This window comes from Dendrobates tinctorius, unplaced genomic scaffold, assembly GCF_039654945.1.
Source record: "Dendrobates tinctorius isolate UK_male_01 unplaced genomic scaffold, ASM3965494v1 ptg000102l, whole genome shotgun sequence".
Taxonomy (NCBI): Eukaryota; Metazoa; Chordata; class Amphibia; order Anura; family Dendrobatidae; genus Dendrobates; species Dendrobates tinctorius.
In genome coordinates this window covers 42,674,075-42,699,972 of record NW_027361770.1, presented here as the reverse complement: position 1 = coordinate 42,699,972, position 25,898 = coordinate 42,674,075, and the positions used below count along the sequence as shown (strand labels likewise).

The 25,898-nt window shown below is 47.3% G+C and overlaps 1 long non-coding RNA gene across 1 annotated transcript in view; it reads left to right on the top strand.

Moving 5' to 3' along the window:
- LOC141099822 (uncharacterized) overlaps nucleotides 1-20,940 on the top strand; it is a 44,881-nt gene extending 23,941 nt beyond the window's left edge. Inside the window, exon 2 of the long non-coding RNA XR_012234537.1 lies at nucleotides 20,194-20,940. This is a non-coding gene — a long non-coding RNA (uncharacterized lncRNA). The remainder of the gene's footprint in view (nucleotides 1-20,193) is intronic.
- The last annotated feature ends 4,958 nt before the right edge of the window (nucleotides 20,941-25,898 follow it).

Here is a 25,898-nt window from a genome sequence, read left to right as displayed (position 1 = left end):
TGGTTACAAACTACTTTTCCTCCCATATCGATGTTCTCCCACACAGGTCATTCCCCTTTGACTATTGGGCCGCTAAACTGGACACCTGGCCTGAATTGGCCCAATATGCCTTACAGGAGCTCGCTTGCCCAGCTGCAAGTGTGCTATCGGAAAGAGTCTTCAGTGCAGCTGGATCAATCCTGACAGAAAAAAGGACCCGTCTGTCAACCCAAAATGTGGATGATCTAACCTTCATTAAAATGAACCACGCATGGGTTTCCAAGGATTTTGTCCCACCTTCCCCTGATGACACATAGGGTGACAGAAAAATGGCTTGCTTTGGTCCACCTCTTCCTGGTACTTCACCTATTTCGCCTTTTGCATCAGTTGAATGTCCAACATCAACATATGCCACTTTCTAAAACTCCCTAACTGTGCTGCCTCCCCCCCCATGGCCGGGGTCACCACCTAGCGCACGACACCGTGCGAGTGCCGTTGCCCTGGACAGGTGGGTAGGCCGACTCTTGGGCGCGGGCACTGGCACAGGGTCCCTCATAGTGCAATCAAGTGTCTCTGACGGTGGTGGTGCACACCCGCCGTCAGACACACCGCTGTACTATGAGGGGCCCAGTGCCAGTACCGACGCCCACGAGTGGGCCCCCCTTGCTTGGCCAGGGCCCCAGCATTTGCAATCTTTACCTCTCCCTGCTCCTCCGCTGTGTAATCTGGGCCGTCAAATCCATACTGTGCCTGACACCGTCTGAGCCTGCCTCCTGAGAAATATATTTTGAATGTGTACGCTATCCATACATGTTATCCGGGGATACGGTACCCCTTCTAACCTTTGTGCAATGACGTGCAATCCATACTGGGCCTAACACCGTCTGAGCCTGCCTCATGCTGTATAGACATATATTTTGAATGTGTACGCTATCCATACATGTTATCCGGGGATACGGTACCCCTTCTAACCTTTGTGCAATGACGTGCAATCCATACTGGGCCTAACACCGTCTGAGCCTGCCTCATGCTGTATAGACATATATTTTGAATGTGTACGCTATCCATACATGTTATCCGGGGATACGGTACCCCTTCTAACCTTTGTGCAATGACGTGCAATCCATACTGGGCCTAACACCGTCTGAGCCTGCCTCATGCTGTATAGACATATATTTTGAATGTGTACGCTATCCATACATGTTATCCAGGGATACGGTACCCTTTCTAACCTTTGTGCAATGACGTGCAATCCATACTGGGCCTAACACCGTCTGAGCCTGCCTCATGCTGTATAGACATATATTTTGAATGTGTACGCTATCCATACATGTTATCCGGGGATACGGTACCCCTTCTAACCTTTGTGCAATGACGTGCAATCCATACTGGGCCTAACACCGTCTGAGCCTGCCTCATGCTGTATAGACATATATTTTGAATGTGTACGCTATCCATACATGTTATCCGGGGATACGATACCCCTTCTAACCTTTGTGCAATGACGTGCAATCCATACTGGGCCTAACACCGTCTGAGCCTGCCTCATGCTGTATAGACATATATTTTGAATGTGTACGCTATCCATACATGTTATCCGGGGATACGGTACCCCTTCTAACCTTTGTGCAATGACGTGCAATCCATACTGGGCCTAACACCGTCTGAGCCTGCCTCATGCTGTATAGACATATATTTTGAATGTGTACGCTATCCATACATGTTATCCGGGGATACGGTACCCCTTCTAACCTTTGTGCAATGACGTGCAATCCATACTGGGCCTAACACCGTCTGAGCCTTCCTCATGCTGTATAGACATATATTTTGAATGTGTACGCTATCCATACATGTTATCCAGGGATACGGTACCCTTTCTAACCTTTGTGCAATGACGTGCAATCCATACTGGGCCTAACACCGTCTGAGCCTGCCTCATGCTGTATAGACATATATTTTGAATGTGTACGCTATCCATACATGTTATCCGGGGATACGGTACCCCTTCTAACCTTTGTGCAATGACGTGCAATCCATACTGGGCCTAACACCGTCTGAGCCTGCCTCATGCTGTATAGACATATATTTTGAATGTGTACACTATCCATACATGTTATCTGGGGATACGGTACCCCTTCTAACCTTTGTGCAATGACGTGCAATCCATACTGGGCCTAACACCGTCTGAGCCTGCCTCACGCTGTATAGACATATATTTTGAATGTGTACGCTATCCATACATGTTATCCGGGGATACGGTACCCCTTCTAACCTTTGTACAATGACGTGCAATCCATACTGGGCCTAACACCGTCTGAGCCTGCCTCATGCTGTATAGACATATATTTTGAATGTGTACGCTATCCATACATGTTATCCAGGGATACGGTACCCTTTCTAACCTTTGTGCAATGACGTGCAATCCATACTGGGCCTAACACCGTCTGAGCCTGCCTCATGCTGTATAGACATATATTTTGAATGTGTACGCTATCCATACATGTTATCCGGGGATACGGTACCCCTTCTAACCTTTGTGCAATGACGTGCAATCCATACTGGGCCTAACACCGTCTGAGCCTGCCTCATGCTGTATAGACATATATTTTGAATGTGTACGCTATCCATACATGTTATACGGGGATACGGTACCCCTTCTAACCTTTGTGCAATGACGTGCAATCCATACTGGGCCTAACACCGTCTGAGCCTGCCTCATGCTGTATAGACATATATTTTGAATGTGTACGCTATCCATACATGTTATCCGGGGATACGGTACCCCTTCTAACCTTTGTGCAATGACGTGCAATCCATACTGGGCCTAACACCGTCTGAGCCTGCCTCATGCTCTATAGACATATATTTTGAATGTGTACGCTATCCATACATGTTATCCAGGGATACGGTACCCTTTCTAACCTTTGTGCAATGACGTGCAATCCATACTGGGCCTAACACCGTCTGAGCCTGCCTCATGCTGTATAGACATATATTTTGAATGTGTACGCTATCCATACATGTTATCCGGGGATACGGTACCCCTTCTAACCTTTGTGCAATGACATGCAATCCATACTGGGCCTAACACCGTCTGAGCCTGCCTCATGCTGTATAGACATATATTTTGAATGTGTACGCTATCCATACATGTTATCCGGGTATACGGTACCCCTTCTAACCTTTGTGCAATGACGTGCAATCTATACTGGGCCTAACACCGTCTGAGCCTGCCTCATGCTGTATAAACATATATTTTGAATGTGTACGCTATCCATACATGTTATCCGGGGATACGGTACTCCTTCTAACCTTTGTGCAATGATGTGCAATCCATACTGGGCCTAACACCGTCTGAGCCTGCCTCATGCTGTGTAGACATATATTTTGAATGTGTACGCTATCCATACATGTTATCCAGGGATACGGTACCCTTTCTAACCTTTGGCAATGACGTGCAATCCATACTGGGCCTAACACCGTCTGAGCCTGCCTCATGCTGTATAGACATATATTTTGAATGTGTACGCTATCCATACATGTTATCCGGGGATACGGTACCCCTTCTAACCTTTGTGCAATGACGTGCAATCCATACTGGGCCTAACACCGTCTGAGCCTGCCTCATGCTGTATAGACATATATTTTGAATGTGTACACTATCCATACATGTTATCCGGGGATACGGTACCCCTTCTAACCTTTGTGCAATGACGTGCAATCCATACTGGGCCTAACACCGTCTGAGCCTGCCTCATGCTGTATAGACATATATTTTGAATGTGTACGCTATCCATACATGTTATCCGGGGATACGGTACCCCTTCTAACCTTTGTGCAATGACGTGCAATCCATACTGGGCCTAACACCGTCTGAGCCTGCCTCATGCTGTATAGACATATATTTTGAATGTGTACGCTATCCATACATGTTATCCGGGGATACGGTACCCCTTCTAACCTTTGTGCAATGACGTGCAATCCATACTGGGCCTAACACCGTCTGAGCCTGCTTCATGCTGTATAGACATATATTTTGAATGTGTACGCTATCCATACATGTTATCCGGGGATACGGTACCCCTTCTAACCTTTGTGCAATGACGTGCAATCCATACTGGGCCTAACACCGTCTGAGCCTGCCTCATGCTGTATAGACATATATTTTGAATGTGTACGCTATCCATACATGTTATCCGGGGATACGGTACCCCTTCTAACCTTTGTGCAATGACGTGCAATCCATACTGGGCCTAACACCGTCTGAGCCTGCCTCATGCTGTATAGACATATATTTTGAATGTGTACGCTATCCATACATGTTATCCGGGGATACGGTACCCCTTCTAACCTTTGTGCAATGACGTGCAATCCATACTGGGCCTAACACCGTCTGAGCCTGCCTCATGCTGTATAGACATATATTTTGAATGTGTACGCTATCCATACATGTTATCCGGGGATACGGTACCCCTTCTAACCTTTGTGCAATGACGTGCAATCCATACTGGGCCTAACACCGTCTGAGCCTGCCTCATGCTGTATAGACATATATTTTGAATGTGTACGCTATCCATACATGTTATCCAGGGATACGGTACCCTTTCTAACCTTTGTGCAATCACGTGCAATCCATACTGGGCGTGAGAACGGCTGGCGAGCTGTTAAGCAAGCTATAGCACCTGTCCAGACAAGTACAGGGATTCCCTAGCGAGGAGACTTATTTGATTGTTTTCTATGTTGGGACAGCAATTTTTGGGGAGCACTATACTCTGGAGAATGATAGATGGGGCCCACCATACACTGGAACATTCCAAAGGTGGACATCAGACACTGGAGCAGCATTTACAGGGCCCATTATACACTAGAGCAGTAGAAATGGGGCCCATTATGTTTGGAGCATTATTTGGGCCCATAAGACAGTGGAGCTTCATCCATGGGGACCAACATATACTGTAGCATTATGTGGAGCTCATCATATACTATTTCAAACATTATATGGGACCAATGATTTTGTATGGAGAAATAGATGGGCCTCGTCATGAGATGTAAAAAGTGAGGTATTTTTCATTGTACTATACCGCTATTTCTCTGCCGTATCGGAGCATGATGAGTTGTGGTATGTGTTAAAGGGGCGCTCTTTCGCCCAGGGCACATGAAAACCTGCAGCCAGCCCTCCCCCCCCACAAATTTAGCCAAATAACCCCCATTTTTCAGTGCATAACTTGTATTATGAAGTTAATTAAGGTTGACAAGCTTAAGTAAGAAGAATTGATGCTTTTGGCATTCAAATGGGCACTAGGTGTGTTTCCTGTCCTCCTCTCACTGCCGACTTTTATTCCCCATTGACTTACATTGGGTTTCGTGTTTCGGGATGACCTCGACTTTTCCCTATAATCGGAAGATCTTGCTCGACCCGACTTTTGGAAAAGTCGGGTTTCACGAAACGAAACGCGACCCTAAAAAAGCAAAAGTCGCTCAACTCTAGAGATTACGTGAGGGAAGGTATCGGGAGATGAGCAAGCTCCCCTTCAGTGATGTTAGATAAGGAGGTTATGGGGTTTGGGCATTGGTCTGGTATGCAAAGGCATTGTGGTGGTTGAGCAATAAAGACTTGCCGTGTTTGGTCTATCTTGTTTTTGAAGTGTGCGGCAAAGTCCTGGGCAGAGATTAGGGAAGTCGGAGGGGGCAGTGGTGAGCGGAGGAGGGATTTAAAAGTATTGAACAACTGTTTGGGGTTGTGGGATAAGGAAGATACAAGGGATGTAAAGTATGCCTGTTTAGCAGAGGTGAGGGCAGATTTGAATGCAAGTATTGCTTGTTTGAGTGCAGTGAAGTCGCCTTGCGAATGCGTTTTCTACCTGCGCCATTCTGCAATTCTGGATGCTTGCTGAAGCTTTTTAGTGATGTCATTGTGCCAGTGTTGTCTATTGATTCGTCGCACTCTGTTATGCATGACACGGGCGACCAAATCGATGGCTGATGCAAGAGTGGCATTGTAGAAAGTAGTGGCAGTGGCAGTGTCGTGGAGTGAAGATATGGAGGACAGTGGTAGGATAGAGTCAGAGAGTGTGCAAGTGTCTAGATGTTCGAGGTTTCTGCAGGGGTGCGCATGCTGCTGGACATGGGTGACAGGTGAGGAGGACAGGGATGAGAAAGTGAGTAGATGTTGGTCAGAAAGAGGAAGAGGGGAGGTGGTGAAGTTAGAAAGAGAGCAGAGGCGGGTGAAGACCAGGTCTAATGTGTGTCCATCTGTGTGGGTGGCTGAGGAGGACCACTGAGTAAGTCCAAAAGATGAAGTAAGGGACAGGAGTTTGGAGGCAGCTGACTGGTGAGTGTCATTGGGGATGTTGAAGTCACCCATGATGATGGTGGGAATATCAGCAGAGAGAAAGTGAAGAAGCCAGGTGGAGAATTGGTCAATGAAGGTGTAAGGTACTCCTGGGGTGGACCCACTAGACCGTGGCAACGAACCTCCCGAGGGCGAGCTGACCAGGTGGACCACCCCCTATACAGGGAGTGTATGGGGCAGGCCCACGGGGAACTATCACCACGGTAGCCGGTACCCGGGAAAGTCAGAGCGGACAGACAGGTAGATCCAAAGAGCAGGCACTGGACAGACGACACGGCTCGGAGACACAGGAGAGACGGCACGTCTTGGCGAGACAGGAGGGATGGCAAGGCTTGAAGACACAGGAGGGACACGGACGAGAACCGAAGCCACAGAACCTAGGAGAGGAAGCACAAGAGGAACTAGGTAAATGCACGGGAAAAGGCAGGGGAGCGCTAGGAGAGCGGCCAGAGTCACTAGCAAGTACTAATGATAGTCAGGCATCGCCTCCAGAAGGAGGCGGCCTGATATAGGGAGAGCGAAGGCCTTCCAGGTCATGACCTCCAGCTGGAGGAGGAGACGCGCGTCCTCAGGTGGGGGAGAGCGCGCGCCCGGCCATAGCGAGGAGACGCACCCGCCGAGGAGGAGGAGCGGGAGCGCGCACCAGGGGGCTGGACAGAGGCGATCGTGGGCCGTGGACGGGAGGCCGGGAGAGACCGCGCCGAGACCCGCAGCGGCCGGTGCGGCAGAGAGGTGACCCCCGGAGAGCGGGTGAGCCGGGGCCGGAGGGAGGTAAGAGAGGAAGTCCGCGGCAGCCGCCGCGTGACAGTACCCCCCCCCCTTACGCGCCCTCCCCCGCAGACCGGACAAAAATTTAGCCAGGATTCGAGGAGCTTGGATATTCTCCTGGGGCTCCCAGGATCTCTCCTCAGGACCAAAGCCCTTCCAATCAACCAAAAAAAAGGTTTTCCCTTTTTGCTTTCTCATGGCCAAAATATCTCTCACCTCAAATACATCGTCTGCGGCGGCAGGCGGAGGTGAGTGAGGAGCTTCAGAAAGGAAACGATTGAAAATAACTGGCTTAAGCAAAGACACATGGAAAGCATTAGGGATGCGGAGAGAGGCGGGAAGATGCAATTTATAGGAGACATCATTAATACGGGACAAGACCTCAAAAGGTCCAATATAGCGGGGGCCCAGTTTGTGGGACGGGACTTTGAGGCAAATAAACTTGGAGGCTAGCCAAACTTTATCACCTGGGTGATATGGTGGGACATCCAGGCGCCTCTTGTCTGCGAATCCTTTTACCCTGTTACGCACCAACTCGAGAGCGGTCTTGGTCTCCTGCCAGATCCTGGAGAATTCGCCGGACAGAAGATCAGCCGCCGGTACACCCGAGGCGGGGGGAACTGGTAGAGGTACACCAGGATGTAGACCGTAGACGACAAAAAGCGGGGATTTGCCAGAAGATTCACTGATGTGGTTATTATAGGAAAACTCAGCCCACGGGAGTAATTCAGACCAGTCGTTCTGGTGGATATTAGAAAAGTGCCGGAGGTAGTTCACCAAACTCTGATTCGTCCGTTCTGCCTGACCGTTGGACTGTGGATGATAAGATGAGGAGAAGTCAAGGGTGACATCCATCGATTTGCATAGAGCTCTCCAGAAGCGAGAGGTGAATTGGACTCCTCTGTCCGAGACAATATGTTGGGGCAGTCCATGGAGACGAAAGATGTGCTGGACGAAAATCTTCGCCAAGGCGGAAGCCGATGGCAAGCCAGGCAAAGGGATGAAGTGGGCCATTTTAGAGAATCTATCTACTACCACTAAGACGACAGTACACTTGGCAGAGGAGGGTAGGTCCGTAATAAAGTCCATGGCAATGTGTTGCCAAGGCGACGAGGGTACTGGAAGTGGATGTAGAAGACCAGAAGGCAGCTGCCGAGGCACCTTGATTTTGGCACACGAGAGACAGGAGGCGACGAAATCCCGGACATCTTGGGAAAGGGTCGGCCACCAGTAATAGCGGGACACCAGAAGAAGTGTCTTTTTATGGCCGAGATGACCCGCCAGTTTAGAAGCATGGCCCCAGTGGAGGATTCGTCTTCGGTCCCTCTCAGAAACAAAAGTCTTACCAGGTGGGGTAGCGAGGAGAGAAAGCGGTGCCACGGTGATGAACCTGGAAGGATCCAAAATATGTGCAGGTTCCTCCTCGACATCCGTGGAAAGAGAGGACCTGGACAAGGCGTCGGCTTTGAGGTTCTTGTTGCCTGGACGAAAATGCAGGTCAAAATCGAATCGGCCAAAGAACAGAGACCACCTGGCCTGCCGAGGGTTGAGTCTTTGTGCAGACCGCAGGTACGCCAGATTCTTATGGTCTGTGTAGATTGTGAAGGGATGTGCGGCGCCCTCCAACAAGTACCTCCACTCTTCTAGGGCTAACTTGATGGCAAGCAGTTCTCGGTCTCCGATGGAATAATTCCGCTCTGGGGTGGAGAAAGATTTTGAAAAGAAACCGCACGTAACGAGCCTGCCGGAGGAGGACCTCTGAGACAAAACAGCTCCGGCTCCCGTTGCGGATGCATCTACCTCAAGGACGAATGGTTTATTGACCTCAGGGCGATGGAGTACGGGGGCCGTGGCAAAGGCACGTTTCAGAGATAGAAAGGCTTCTTCTGCTTCAGGGGTCCAGACGTGTGGGTTGGCTCCCTTACGGATCAAAGATGAGATAGCGCCAGTCAAAGAGGAGAAATGGGAGATGAACTGCCGGTAGTAGTTTGCGAAGCCGAGAAAACGCTGAATGGCTTTCACCACTTGAGGACGTGGCCAGTTAAGCACGGCCGAAACCTTCTCAGGATCCATACGCAGACCAGAGTCGGAGATGATATAGCCCAGAAATGGAAGAGAGGACTGCTCAAAGGCACACTTCTCCAACTTGGCGTACAGACGATTCTCCCTCAAACGGAACAGCACGCGCCGGACATCTCTTCTATGAGTGGACAGATCAGGAGAAAAGACCAGGATATCGTCGAGGTACACAACCACGCAGGAATACAGAAGGTCTCGGAAGACGTCGTTCACAAATTCCTGAAAGACTGCGGGAGCGTTGCATAACCCAAAGGGCATGACGAGATACTCATAGTGTCCATCTCTGGTGTTGAAGGCGGTCTTCCACTCATCTCCAGAGCGAATACGGATGAGATTATAGGCTCCACGGAGATCCAATTTAGAAAAGATTCGTGCCCCACGTAGCCGGTCGAACAACTCGGGGATGAGAGGTAGCGGATATCTATTCTTAACGGTAATCTCGTTGAGACCTTGATAGTCAATACAGGGGCGCAGGGACCCGTCTTTTTTCTTGACAAAAAAGAAGCCAGCTCCAGCAGGGGAAGAAGACTTTCGGATGAAGCCCCTAGCCAAATTCTCCTGTACATATTCGGTCATGGCCTGGGACTCGAGTGGACTCAACGGATAGATCCGCCCTCGGGGCGGAGTCGAGCCAGGAACAAGCTCGATGGGACAATCATATTGCCGGTGCGGAGGAAGGACCTCCGCTTCCTTTTTATCGAAGACATCCGCGAAGGCCCAGTAAGCCGAAGGCAACTCCGCAGGGCCCGAGAGAGGAGACGAGCATTTGAGGGGTCGTACTGGGCGGAGACATCTGGTTTGGCAGAAATGGCCCCAGCGAAGGATGTCTCCGGACCGCCAATCCAGAACAGGTTCATGCATCCGCAACCACGGAAGACCCAGAAGCACGGTGTGGGACAAAGACGGCAGCACGAAGAAGGTTATCTTTTCACGGTGCAAGACCCCGATCTGTAACTCCAGCTCTTCAGTGACCAGAGTAACGGCTTCGCGCAAGGGAGCACCGTCGACAGAGGCTAACTGCCGGGGAACCTCCAAGGACCTGACAGGTATCCCTAATCTCTTCACCGCCTCGAGTTGGATGAAGTTTCCCGCAGCCCCCGAATCAATATAGGCTAACTCCGAAAAAACGTTTGGAGCCCAGGAAAAACACAACAGAAAGGGTCAAGGGTAGAGAGGTGTCAGTGACACCTAGGGAGGCCTCTCTTACCTGTCCTAGGCGGAGGAGTTTCCCGGCCTCACAGGACAGGAACGCAGGAGATGGGAGGCGCTGCCACAATAGAGACAAAGGCCATGAGCAAGTCTGTCCTGGCGGCGAAGCTCCGCGGGCCTTAGTCGGTCCACTTGCATGGGTTCGGGAGCTGCGGCTGCGGCGGAGGACCGTGAGCGTGGTGGGCTGTGTGTAGGAGGAGAAAAACGATTGGGCCTTCTCTCCCTGGCGATCTCGCGGGAACGCTCCCGGAAACGCAGATCAACTCGTGTTGCCAGCGAGATGAGGTCCTCCAAAGTCGAGGGTGTATCCCGGCCTGCCAGCTCGTCCTTGATTCGGGATGATAAGCCTCGCCAAAAAGCCCCAACCAGGGCCTCATTGTTCCACCCCAGCTCCGAGGATAACGTACGGAACTGGATGGCGTACTGTCCTACCGAGAGGGTACCCTGGCGAAGGCAGAACAAAGACTCGGTAGCAGAGACCAGGCGACCGGGCTCATCGAAGACCTTACGAAAGGTCTCCAAGAAAGTCGCGAGCTGGGAGACTATCGGGTCATCGCGTTCCCACAAGGGATTCACCCAGGCCAGTGCCTCACCCTCAAAGTGGGAAATCATAAAGGCCACTTTGGCCCGGTCGGAGGGATACTGTAGGGGAGCCAACTCGAAATGCAACTGGCACTGGTTGATGAACCCCCGACAGAGTTTGGGATCTCCGCTATAACGTGGGGGTTTGGCCAACCGGGGAGAGGAGTGTGGGACTGCCACAGGTGCCGGAACTGCGGCTGCCGCCTGTAGGGCTAGTAAGCGGTTATCTACAGAGGCAATGTAGTTCAAAATATGGGCCTGGGTGTCGCGCTGCTGGGCCAGTTCCTGCTGCAGGCCGGAGATCTGGGAGGCAATTCCCGGATCGGAGGTCTGCAAAGAGGAAAGTCGGGACTCCATCGATTTGAGGAACGACATGATCCTCGCCTGGTTCTCACGAAGGAACAAAAGTTCCTTTTGGGTCGGGGTCGAGGTACCAGCGGGATCCATGGCCTGACTATACTGTAAGGTACTCCTGGGGTGGACCCACTAGACCGTGGCAACGAACCTCCCGAGGGCGAGCTGACCAGGTGGACCACCCCCTATACAGGGAGTGTATGGGGCAGGCCCACGGGGAACTATCACCATGGTAGCCGGTACCCGGGAAAGTCAGAGCGGACAGACAGGTAGATCCAAAGAGCAGGCACTGGACAGACGACACGGCTCGGAGACACAGGAGAGACGGCACGTCTTGGCGAGACAGGAGGGATGGCAAGGCTTGAAGACACAGGAGGGACACGGACGAGAACCGAAGCCACAGAACCTAGGAGAGGAAGCACAAGAGGAACTAGGTAAATGCACGGGAAAAGGCAGGGGAGCGCTAGGAGAGCGGCCAGAGTCACTAGCAAGTACTAATGATAGTCAGGCATCGCCTCCAGAAGGAGGCGGCCTGATATAGGGAGAGCGAAGGCCTTCCAGGTCATGACCTCCAGCTGGAGGAGGAGACGCGCGTCCTCAGGTGGGGGAGAGCGCGCGCCCGGCCATAGCGAGGAGACGCACCCGCCGAGGAGGAGGAGCGGGAGCGCGCACCAGGGGGCTGGACAGAGGCGATCATGGGCCGTGGACGGGAGGCCGGGAGAGACCGCGCCGAGACCCGCAGCGGCCGGTGCGGCAGAGAGGTGACCCCCGGAGAGCGGGTGAGCCGGGGCCGGAGGGAGGTAAGAGAGGAAGCCCGCGGCAGCCGCCGCATGACAGAAGGCAGTGGTCGGGCCCGGAGGTCGGTATATGATGACCACTTGGAGGTTGGAGGGAGAATAGATAGAGTGGACTTCAAAAGAGGGGAGGATGAGGGAGGGTAGAGGTGGGATTGTGTTGAAGGTGCAGTTGGAAGAAATGAGAAGGCCTACTCCTCTGCAGTGTCTGTTGCCAGGGCAGGAGTGTAGGTGAAGTGGAGGCCGCCTAACATAGCGTTGCAGGGGAGATGGTGTCGCAGGGTGTCAGCCATGTTTTGGTGAGGCCAAGGAAGGAAAAATTATGAGTGGTAAAGAGGTCGTGAGTCACATGGAGTTTATTGCAGATGGAGCGGGCATTCCAAAGTGATCCAGAGAGTGGGAGCCTGGTGGTGGTTGTCATGGGCACGGATTTGAGGTGGGAAAGATTTCTGGTGTTTGTGTTGGTTGGGGAAAGATAGAAGGGGGTAATAATGGGAGGTATGAGGTATGGGGGTCCAGGGTTGGGAGATATGTCACCAGCAGTGAGGATAAGCAGAGAGGGAGAGCATATGGGAGAAGGAGGGTGGGTGGCTTGTTTTGTATTTTATTAGGAGAGCTCTGAGGTTGAGGAGCAGTTCAGCAGAGGAGGTCAGGTGGGAAGGCAAGAGGGAAGGTCACTTCAGGCTCATTTCAGGCATATTTCAGATTTTATCCTTAGAAAACATCCTTGGAATGACAGACCGAGGTCCAGACAGACCTCCGAGTCTGAATTTATAGTAACTTAACAGCACATGAAAAGGCCCAGGTGTGATCAGAAGGGAGGAGCAGCAGGAAGACTGGACACAAACACAGGAGACGATTAATTAGAAGTCAGAAGAGAAAATGCAAAAGGAGATAGATTCAAATGGACAGATAAGGCCAAATTGTGTGTTACAATCAAGGAAATAAGGTGAGAAAGCAGCCAGAGCACATACCAGTAATAGAGAGATACAGGGTGATTGGGGTTCAGGAAAGATGGGTGATGATGGTATTGCAGCCAGAACACATAGCAGTAATAGAGAGAGACAGGGTGATTGGGGTTCTGTAAAGATGGGTGTTAATGGTATTGCAGCCAGAACACATACCAGTAATAGAGAGATACAGGGTGATTGGGGTTTAGGAAATATGGGTGATGATGCTATTGCAGCCAGAACACATACCTGTGGATGAAGCAGATCGATTGTCAGATTGATAGTAATAGTGAAGCATAATAATAATAATAATGAAGCATCTATAGCAGGGAGTTATTTTTCAGGCATATTTCAGATTTTATCCTTAGAAGACATCCTTAGAATGACAGACCAAGGTGTAGTAATCAAATAAATACAGATAAGTCAGTTATGAGAATATAATAAAAGGAACTTTCTCATTAAATCAGATGACTGTATGAAGAGTGGAGTGAATCTTGTATCGCAGATTGGTCATCAGATGATTCTTGGGATAGACAATACTCTGTCGTTCCAGATGGGGCTAGCAATGGCCTGTACCCAAGACTCCCGCCCTAACAATGGCAGTCTGTTAGGAGTGGCGGAAGGCACTAAAAAAATAAATAATTAAAGTGCCTTCGCCACTCGGGGTCCACCGTGCGGCAGGTGATATGACCGCTGCTAGAGAGTCAGAGCACTATGGCAATAAAGTGCACGGGGTTAACTGCACCCAGAGTGCACTGAAGCAAGCTCTGTTAAAGACACAGAGCCGCAACCTTAAAGTACACAAAAAACGCTGTGCCTGTTTAAGCCACAGAACAACAGCGACACGGTAATAAAGGGTCACTGGAGCAGCCTTAAATGTCAGAACTACTCCGACAAGACCTACCGTGAAAAGAGGTGCGAGACGTCGCAACTGCAATCGCAACGCGGTGTGAACGGAGCCTCAGCGGAGACACCGCAATATCGCTGGCGCGATGCAGGATGCTAGCTGCTGAGACAGGAATAGCTGGAGCGCGCTGGCGCTGCTACTGGCGGCTGCCCAATCACTCACACAATCGTATTATCAGAGGGAAGGGGTTTCTTAATAAGTCAGTCACCAGTCCAAGCATCCGTCACCATACATACAGCAGCAGTATGAAAATACTAGCGCATGGCATAGCGGCCATGCGCACTTTTTATAGCATACGGGACCTGCCAGAAATCTCCAGAGCCCTGAGCTAAGCCAATGGAATCAGGAGCAGGACCTGAGCACCTGACTCCTGAACTCCAATGGGAGCTCGTCCCGTGGGCATGCTCAGAAGTTGGAAAAAAGGACTTAGCCTCTGGAGCCAAACGTGAGAACCTGGATTCCCGTATAGGCAGCATAGAACCCAAATTCCTAACATTACCCCCCTCCTAGGGCCCCCTCCTCCCTGAACCTTCCGATCAGGGGAGACGAGATCAAAAGTTCTCAGGAGGGACACCCGGGAGACAATAGGAGTGGGAGTTTTAGGAGGAGGCTGCCGTGTAACGGCGGGCGTAGCCACACTCCGTTCGGGAAGGCTATCCCGAGCACACAGGGTGCATGCCCGAATAAACCTTTTTACATCCCGAGCTCTGTGCGGCCACCAATACGAACCAGCCAGAGACTTCGTGGTCTGCATATAGCCACGATGGCCGTCCGCATTGGGCGCGTGTGCCCACGTGAGGACTTTAGACCGCTGGCAAGGAGGGACAAAAGCCTCGCCTACCGACTCATGGTCAGACCACTGCGGGGCGCTGTCTTCCGTAGAAGCAGCGGGTGGATGAAAACAACCGCATATGGACTCTTGAGCCGGACATGTCTCAGAAATGGCGAGAGAAACTTCCATGGGCTCGGGTGGCGGAACCTCTGGGTCGGGCGGTTCCAGAGATTCAAAAAATTTGGGAGCCGGGGTACCTCTCCGTATGGAGTGAACTGGCTCCAAGCCACGCTCCGAAAATCGGAGGTCAATCCGCGAGGAGATTGATATTAACTCCTCGAGACTGGTAGGAACTTCTCTCGTGGAGAGAGCATCCTTTACATGCTCCGCTAATCCCTTCCAGAAGACAGGAATCAGAGCCTTGTCGGACCACTCCAACTCGGACGCCAGTGTCCGAAAACGGACGGCGTATTGACTGACCGAGAGTGATCCTTGAGACAAGGAGAGCAGTTGGAGAGAGGTATCGTGTGTAACCCGCGGACCAAGAAACACCTGCTTGATAGCAGTTAGCAGATTAGCTGCGGTCCGGATATCCGGGTCACCACGCTCCCATAGTGGCGTAGCCCATTCCAGCGCCTTACCCAACAGTAGGGATATAATAAAGGCCACCTTGGCCCGCTCTGTAGGGAATTGCGCAGCCAGCAGCTCCAGGTGGATCGAGCACTGGCTGATAAAACCTCTACAGGAGGCGCCATCCCCAGAATATTTTTCGGGTAATGGGAGGCGGGTAACTGTCGGTGTAAAGGCGGACATGGACATGTGCCCTACCGCGTCCGTGAGTGCTTGGACAGCAGCATCTGTGGCCTGCGAAGCTGCGAGAGCTCGCTCAAGGGTAGCCAAGCGAGTCTCGAGCTGTCGCACGCACTTCAACAGTTGCTGCTGATCTGCCATCTCCAGCCAGATCCTGGCGCTAGTATTATGTTAGGAGTGGTGGAAGGCACTAAAAAAAAAAATAATTAAAGTGCCTTCACCACTCGGGGTCCACCGTGCGGCAGGTGATATGACCGCTGCTATAGAGGCAGAGCACTATGGCAATAAAGTGCACGGGGTTAACTGCACCCAGAGTGCACTGAAGCAAGCTCTGTTAAAGACACAGAGCCGCAACCTTAAAGTACACAAAAATGCTATGTCTGTTTAAGCCACAGAACAACAGCGACACGGTAATAAAGGGTCACTGGAGCAGCCTTAAATGTCAGAACTACTCCGACAAGACCTACCGTGAAAAGAGGTGCGAGACGTCACAACTGTGAACGCTCGAGGAACTGCAATCACAGAGCGGTGTGAACGGAGCCTCAGCGGAGACACCGCGATATCGCTGGCGCGATGCAGGACGCTAGCTGCTGAGACAGGAACAGCTGGAGAGCGCTGGCGCTGCTACTAGCGGCTGCCCAATCACTCACACAATCGTATTATCAGAGGGAAGGGGTTTCTTAATAAGTCAGTCATCAGTCCAAGCATCCGTCACCATACATACAGCAGCAGTATGAAAATACTAGCGCATGGCATAGCGGCCATGCGCACTTTTTATAGCGTACGGGACCTGCCAGAAATCTCCAGAGCCCTGAGCTAAGCCAATGGAATCAGGAGCAGGCCCTGAGCACCTGACTCCTGAACTCCAATGGGAGCTCGTCCCGTGGGCATGCTCAGAAGTTGGAAAAAAAGGACTTAGCCTCTGGAGACAGATGTGAGAACCTGGATTCCCGCATAGGCAGCATAGAACCCAGATTCCTAACAGTCCACAACTACCCTTGTAATAAACATGCCCTGCACTCTCCCTCAAATGGTGTCCCAGCACGTTTCATTCAAGCATAATCATCAGGGGACTCGCTTGTAATAGGAGAAAAAGTGGTAATTGCTGTGCTGTAGAGACATGTGGTCCCTCCACTCTCTATGCTGCTCTTCAGAGAGTGAAAGGAGGAATGGGGCTGCTTTAAATAGGAGATGGTGCTTAGATGACACTCACCATTTCCTGTTGAACACATCCCCAGATGTATTATGATTCCATATAATCTCTTCCATAAGGCGGCCGTATCACAGAATGAGAGCGTCAGACTAATATATGGCGCTTCCGGTTCCTGGAACGCACGCCAAGGTGGTTTCCATCATGTTGACCCGCAAAGGTACCACCCCTTCAATGTGTTGGCAGCGCATCAGCACTTGAGTCATAGATACACGACCAAAACTCACGGTCACTGGAGCACAAGCTGAACGGGCTGCTAGGTATTTGTAACGTATTTGAATGGCGTATCCTCTTGATCAGTCCATCATACTCAGCAGTTGCCACCTTCTAATGATATCATACGCTTAAAGTTAAAATGGCTCAAATATAACTAGTACGGTAATGGCATGGAGGAAGCTGATGTCCGGGAAATCTGGACATGCTATATAGACGACATTCTGATTGTATGGAGGGGCTCAGTTGAAGAGTTTAACAATTTTGTCATCAAACTTAACCATAATGACATTGGTCTTTTTTCACAAGGTAATAGGAGAAAATGGACCCAAAAATTTGAGTATGCTGATATGTGGTTGAAACCTACTTAAGAGCCACATAGCACAGCTCAGAAGGGAAGAAGTGCCATATTTGTTTGAGGGTGCTATGTCACATTGGCAGAGGCCCTAAGGTAGGGGGAACAACTGAACCCTTGATAAGAACCCCCATTTTACAAACTACACCTCTTAATGAATTCATGTAGGCGTGCAGTGATCATATTGACACCAGAGAATTGTATACCATTGGGCTGTGTAAAAAGAAATCATTACATTTTGACCACCAAAATTGTGCTTTATCCCCAGATTTTAAATTTTTACACTGGTAAATGGGTAAAAATGGCACCAAAATTTGGCACACAAATTATGCTAAATTGTGAAAATACCCCATATGTGGCTGTGCAGTACTGCTTAGCCACACGGCGAGACTCTGGAGGGACGGAGCACTGTTTGCCTCCTTAAGCGCAGATTTTCCTAGAATAGTTTGCGGACTCCTTATACAGAGCCCCTAAGTGCTATAAGAGAAGAATCCCCCCTCAAGTGACATTTTGGAAATTATAACCCTTTGGGAATTTATCTAAAGGTGTAGTGACAATTTTGGCTCCATGGAAATTTTCCAGAAACATGCAGTTAGTGGATATTGCTGATTGAAAATTGCAAACTGCCGTTGTAGTGACCAGCACGATGTAGTGAGCAGTACGTTGTAGTACCCAGTACATTGTAGTGCCCAGTGTATAGTGGTGCCCAGCTCATTCTTCCGGAGGCATCCACCCATAAATTAGGTGGGTTGTCATCACTACAGAAATGCCAAACATGTGGATGCTAAATGTGGTTTAGGTATACTGTGGGGCTCAGAAGGGAGAGGGGGTTTTGCATTTGGGAGCGCAGAATTAGCTGGATTTCTTTCGGGGTGCGAGGAGCCATTTTGCATTTCCAGAGCCTTTAAACTACCAGTAACGTGGAAACCCCCTATACTTCCATTGACAGATGATGGGCATGAGTGGGAACTTGCTTTTTTGTGGACTGATTTGAAGCTATTATTGGGAACATTTTACATAACATTTGGGATCACATTTATCCGTCTCTCTATGCTGAGCACTTAATTTGGGGTTTCCATCCATATCGCTGAGTGTCGTAATTCAAATGAAACCCCCGAGGGATCCATTCAATATAATGAGGCAGCAGTGTAACTCTGCACTTCTTCTGGCCTCTGTTCAGAGTTGTCCTTCTTTTCAGAAGTGCACAAATCTGTGGCTGACCGTGCTTTTATGCAAGCCTAAAAAGCCAGACACCGGCGGATCATAGACAGCTAGACAGCGCCCACAGTGCCTCCATCTGCCTCATTTTAAGGAATCTACTGCCAGGGGTTCTGTCTGAATCACATATTTCAGAGATTTGCACAGAAACCCTGATGTAAGTGTAAATCTTATCCAAGCCTTACTGCGATTTTTGGGAGGCAAAATGAACAATTCAACCGCAGGTGAAGAAATGATTTATTTTTTATGCCGTTCCTCATGCAGTATAAGTGATTAGATGACTTTATTCTTCAGGTTGGTGCAATTACAGCAATACCAGTTTTAGATCAAGTTTTTATGTTTGCCTCTTGTCACACACTAAAAGACACTTTTTATTGCAAAAATAAGTTTTTGCATCGCCATATTTTGAGAGCTATCATTTTTTCATATTTCTGCCGATAGAATCACATGATGGCTTGTTTTTTGCAGGACGAGTTGATGTTTTTATTAGTACCATTTTTGGGAACATGACATTTTTTCATCGCTTTCTATTCTAATTTTTAGGAGATAGAATAAACAAACACCCACATTTCAGGAATAGTTTTTTTATGCTGTTCTGCTAGCTGTAAAATTGATAATGCAGCTTTATTCTTTGGTTCAGTACATTTACAAAGATACCACAGTTATATTTTTTATGTTTTGGTGTTTTTACACAATAAAAACTATTTTCTAGAAAAAATAATTATTTTGATTTGCTTTATTCTGCCATTTTTATTTTTCCTCTAATAGATACCATTTTTATTTACATTTGTCTTTTTGATCGCGTTTTATTCCACTTTTTGTTCGGCAGAATGATGATAAAGCATAATGTTTTGCCTTTTTTTACGGTGTTTACTGAATGGGTTAACTGGTGGGACAGTTTCATTGGACGGGTCATTACGTATGCGGTGATACCAAATATGTGTATTTTTTTGTTTTGTTTTTCATAAATATATTTATTTATGGATACAATATATTCATTATTTTTTATTGTCTTTTCTTTTACTTTTTTTTTTTTCACTTTTTTACTTAGACCCACAATGGGACTTTCATATTTTGGAGTTTGATAGCTGTTATAAAGCAGGGGCATTGCAATGCTTTCTAGCCTGTCAGCCCTGTAGACGCAAGTTGGTTAGTCATGCACTGCGCATAATCTAACTATCTTGCTAGTGCCTGGTGACCTGGATGTCGTCATGACATTGTGTAACCATGGCATCGATCGGGCCCCTGCAATGAAATCGTAAGGACCCTATGGTTACCATTGTGACCCCATGTTGTCGCTGATCCAAGGGCAGAGGGGCTTTCTTACCTCTGGCTGCTCGCTAAATGCTGGCGAACACAGCGCTCGCAGCATTTAAGGAGACAAAATGCCAGCAGTGGTGCAGGCACCGCTCCTGGCACTGAGTGCAAGTTGGCAGCTGTCTGAATCAGCTGACACACAGCAGCGATCGAACGTGCACAGCCTCTGTGCGCACAAAATCGCCGAGATGTATCTAAGGTCGGTAAGTATGTATACGTCTAAGGTTGTGAAGGGGTTAATGAACAGTTGCAGATTTGTTGCAAATTTTTACTTTTCATTTCAATGGGGAAGTCAAAATCCAAATTAAATCTTGTTTTTTGCAGATTTTAGAATACCGATGGACATGCAGCAACATCTGAAAGTAAAACACTTCTTGAAAAGTTTAATATAAAGATAAAACACCAGGCTGGGGCAAGTCATTATTGACAGAGGCCGGGTTATGCAAAAACTGGCAGAGGACAAGGCAAAGACGACCGATTCACCAGGGAAGATCAATATAGTATTTTTGCTTACCCCAAACACAGCAAGTCCATAGATGAATTGGATCGAAAAATGAGCATTTTTGGTGAAGATTTGTAATTGGGTACATTGCTATGATTCCTGGAGGCATTGCTATTGTAATTGCTCACAGCAGTTGCACCCCATGTGAACATACCCTAAAAATATTTTCCATTCTTTAGGTCGTAGTGAATATATGAGTTATGTAAATGAAAGTCTGTGAAAAGACAGAAATGTCTTCTTCTTTCTACAGTGAGAAATCTCTTTATATTCCAGCACAGAGCGCGGTCCGCAGTGGACGTAGCCTGATTAAATAAAGTACCCTCATATGTATAATCTCATCGTGACAATTCATCTTTTTATAAACCGTAATCCTCTGTTTTCACAGCGCTGGACATGTTGTCATCTGTTTATACGTTGTACGCTCTTTTCACAGCGAGGATAGGAGATGGATTTTGGACAATTACTCTACCGTGCAGAACACACTGTACCAAATTATGTTAAACCAACTTCATCAGCAGTGCCAAATGCTTCATCATAAAATAAAAAAACGGTTTTTACTGGGACTGTGATGACAGTAGCTTTAATTCTGAGAAGTGCCATTTTTAATTTTGAGTAAACGCTGTGTTATCTGTAAATGCATGTGAGCACATTGTATATTTGTATTACAATCTTTTCAAGATGTGTTCAACTTCTCAATCTAAAAGCTTTTACTAGACTGAAAAATGTTACTCTATTAAATCACAGTTGACTAAATGTACTTTAGGAATCATCCAGTTACTATAACACACGTTGGATGAATTTTGTTTCATATCAGTTTTACTAAATAAAATAACCAGGGTAAAAGATTGAGCTATGTATAAAAGTATCTCTAAGGGCCCCATCACACATAGCGACGCACCAGCGATCCCGACAACGATATGACCTTGACAGGATCGCTAGTGTGTCTCTACATGATTGCTGGTGAGCTGCCAAACAGGCAGATCTCAGCAGTGATCAAAACAGTGACGACACGGGTAACAAGTGTGCACGTCGCTTAGTTACCCGCTGTGTACCTTAGATTCCAGCGTGCTGGTGCAGGGAGCTGGTATCCAAGGTAAACAGTGGGTTTCTAAGCGCTGCTCCGCGCTTAGAAACCCGCTGTTTACCTTAGATATCAGCTCCCAACATCTAAGGTGCACAGCGGGTAACTAAGTGACGCCTGCCCTTAGTTACCGGCGGTTTACCTTGGATACCAGCTCCAGCTCACTGATTGCTGGTCTCCCGCCTGCCTCACGCAGCGATACGTGCTGGCCAGCGGGAGACCAATGATCAAAAAAATGTCCAGGGCTTTCAAGCACGATCAGCGATACCCGGCGGGGGGGGCCAGTCGCTGATACATGTCACACACAGCGATGTCGCTGGTGAGATCACTGTTGCGTCACAAAACTTGTGACTCAGCAGCGATCTCGCTAGCGATCTCGCTGTGTGTGACGGGGACTTAAGGGCGGCATAGAACCATAATGGATTATATCAGGCAGCAGTCAAACTAGCGCAAAGCATATTTTGAAATCTGCCATTGGCAGCTAATAAAGGATGTGAGCCCTTTGAAGAGGCTTCAAAATTGTCAGTAGGTACAACTGTGGAATCAACTATGTACGGTAATTCCCATCATATTTGTCTTGCAAAAACAATCACCAGAATGCAAGATGGGATGGAGAAAGGACAGAGAAGTTTGGGTGAGGAGCAGTAGAAGGTGAATATGGGACTTTAAGCTAGCTCCAGTAGGGTATATTAAAAGAATAAGCTGTTTTAAATGCTGTGTAAGGCTTTCGCTGAGCGGATGCCTGCTGACAACATTATTGTCCAGAAGACCCTTGATTGATCCCTGCAGGCCCAACCCTTTCCCGCCTGTGCCATCATCAGGACTTCAACAAGAAAATGAGGCATCAACATCTTCAGTATATTTTACATGATGAACTAGATATTGTATCTGTAATTGTGACAAACTGGTGCACTTCAGCAAACAAAAGCGCATCGGTAATTTCTGCAAGACAATAATCCAATTTAATATATAAAGTGTTTTTATGAGATAAGAAAAGCAGTGTGTTACCTACTTACCGGTCTGCACTTCTGCGCCACCTGCCTTTATTGTCAGGTGCTGCTCTAACTCAATAGGAAACACTAGTAATTATCATTGCTTTCCTGCTGTTACTGATCATCTATTTATGTGTTTACGAGGTCTTGATTACTTGTTAGTGGTTAGGCTGGTTTTCAGACAAATAGCTGGCTATAACCAGCAGTTTCATAGTGGGAAGGCTGCCATATTTAAATATTATCATAAGGACCCCATTCAGCAAAGTGTTTAAATTTCTGGCATTAAAAAGTAAGAAATTGTGCAAGAAATTTGCAATTTTTGATGTTTCCACAACACTTTAAGCCAGCTCCGTCAAAGAGAGTATTGCTTGGGAGTATGGGGGCCGGACAAGATATGGCAACGCCCACTCAACAAATTCATAAAAAGAGGAAGCACAAATAATACTGGTAATGTTACTCTAGTTCCTGCCTCAAGTAGCATTTCTCGTGAGGAGCAATGTGGTGCACACCACTGATAAGATGCATCAAATTCATTAAGACGCATGCGTCTCTTAACTAATTTGACGCATCTTATTCCTGTATGTCTCTATTTAAGACTGGAATAGGAAACACCATTCTTAACCCCTCTCTGACAATAGACATACTATTCCATCCATGTGCCCTTGGACTTACTGCCCATGGATGGAATAGTATGTCATAGGCGATCAGCCGCACTCACAGTGGGCAGAGTGGCTGATTGCGGCTGGGTGTCAGCTGATTCTATAGAAGCAATCAGCCTGCACAAAATGAGTGTCCCATAATGGGGAAAAGTTTAAAAGTAAGAAATAAATTTAAAAAATTAAATAATTGTAAAAATATTTAAAAAAAATATTTTAAAAAATAATAATAAAAAAATCAATATTTATTCCATCAATAAATAAATATTTGAATAAAAAAATCTAGACAATAAAAGTACACTTTATCGCCACGTCCATAATGACCCGACCTATAAAACTGTCCCACTAGTTAACCCCTTTAATGAACACCATTAAAAAAGGCAAAAAACAATGCTTTATCATCATACCGCTGAACAAAAAGTGGAATAACACACATCAAAAATACGGATATAAATAAACATGGTACTGCTGAAAAGGTCATCTTGTCCCGCAGAAAAACAGCCACGATATAGCTCCATCACTGGGAAAATAAAAAAGTTATAGCTCTCAGAATAAAGCGATACAAAAATAATTATTTTTTATATAAAATAGTTTTAATTGTACAAAAACGCCAAAACATAAAAAAATATACAAATGAGGTATCGCTGTCATCGTATGGAAGAATAAGTCTGCTTTATCAATTTTACCACACACGGAAAGGCATAACCCCCCCATAAGAAATTCATGAATTGCTGATTTTTGTTCATTCTGCCTCCCCAAAATCAGAATAAAAAGCAATAAAAAAGTCATGTGCCCAAAAATGATACCAATAAAAAAGTCACCTCTTCCCGCAAGAAACAAGACCTCACATGACTCTGTGAGCCAAAATATGGAAAAATCATAGCTCTCAAAATGTGGTGATGCAAAAATTATTTGCAATAAAAAGCGTCTTTTAGTGTGTGACAGCTGCCAAACATAAAAACCTGCTGTAAAATCCCGCTATAAATAGTAAATCAAACCCCCTTTTATTACGCCCCCCCCTTAGTTAGGTAAAAATAATACAATAAAAAAAAGTATTTATTTCCATTTTCCCATTAGGGTAAGGGTTAGGGTTGCGGTTAGGGTTGGGGCTAATGTTAGGATTATGGTTATGGTTGGGATTAAGGTTAGGGTTGGGATTATTGTTAGGGGTGTGTTGGGGTTAGGGTTGGAGTTAGAATTGGGGGCTTTCCACTGTTTACGCACATCAGGAGCTCTCCAAACGCGACATGCGTCTGATCTCAATTCCAACCAATTCTGCATTGAAAAAGACAAACGGTGCTCCTTCCCTTCCGAGCTCTGCCATGCGTCTAACCAGTGATTTACCCCCACATATGGACTATCAGCATACTCAGGACAAATTGCACAACAACTTTTGGGGTCCAATTTTCTCTGTTACCCTTGGGGAAATAAAAAATGGGGGTGAAAAGATCATTTTTGTGAAAAAAAATGTTTTTTTTTATTTTTATGGCTTTACATTATAAACTTCTGTGAAGCATTTGGGGGTTCAAAGTGCTCACCACACATCTATATAAGTTCCTTAGGGGGTCTATTTTCCAAAATGGTGTCACATGTGGGGGGTTTCCATTGTTTAGGCACATCAGGGGCTTTCCAAATGCGACATGGTGTCCGATCTCAATTCCAGACAATTTTGCAATGAAAAGTCAAACGGTGCTCCTGCCCTTCCAAGCTCTGCCATGCACCAAAACAGTGGTTTAACTCCATATAAGGGGAATCAGCGTACTCAGGACAAATTGTACAACAACATCTGGGGTCCAATTTCTCCTGTTACCCTTGCTAAAATAAAACAAATTGGATCTGAAGTAAATTTTTTGTGAAAAAAAGTTAAATGTTCATTTTTTTTTAAATATTCCAAAAATTCCTGTGAAGCACCTGAAGGGTTAATAAACTTCTTGAATGTGGTTTTGAGCACCTTGAGGGGTGCATTTTTTAGAATGGTATCACTTTTGGGTATTTTCTATCAAATAGACCCCTCAAAGTGACTTCAAATCTGATGTGGTCCCTAAAAAAATGGTGCTGTTAAAATGAGAAATCGCTGTTTAACTTTTAACCCTTATAACTTCCTAACAAAAAAAATTTGGTGCCAAAATTGTGCTGATGTAAAGTAGACATGTGGGAAATGTTATTTATTAACTACTTTGTGTGACAAATTTCTCTGTTTTAAGCGTATGAAAATTCAAATTTGGAAAATTGCGACATTTTCAAAATTTTTGCCAAATTTCCATTTTTTTCACAAATAAACGCAAGTCATGTCAAATAAATTTCACCACTCTCATGAAGTACAATATGTCATGAGAAAACAGTGTCAGAATCACCGGGATCCTTGGAAGCGTTCCAGAGTTATTACCTCATAAGGACAGTGGTCAGAATTGTAATAATAGGCCTGGTCATTAACATGCAAACCACCCTTGGGGGTAAAGGGGTTAATGAATCACGGCCCAAGGCTGGTTTTACACTTACCACAGTTTTTGTGGTCCGTTATTGCGGTCCATTTTTGCTGGCCGTATCTCCGCATTTTTTGTGTTGTCCAGCAATAACAGGCTGAAAAAAATGTTTACAGATCGCCGTTTTTTTCGGAAAAAAGAAACGGCATTCCGCAAAACCGGAATTGACGGCACGCTGCAAAAACAAGCTTCCATTTGTTTTTGCGGCCCCATTGATTTAAATGGGGCCTGTATACGTACGCTGTTTAAAAGATAGAGCAAACTCGCTCTTTTATCACGGCCGTACGGCACACGGCGCTCCATTGAATTTTTGCG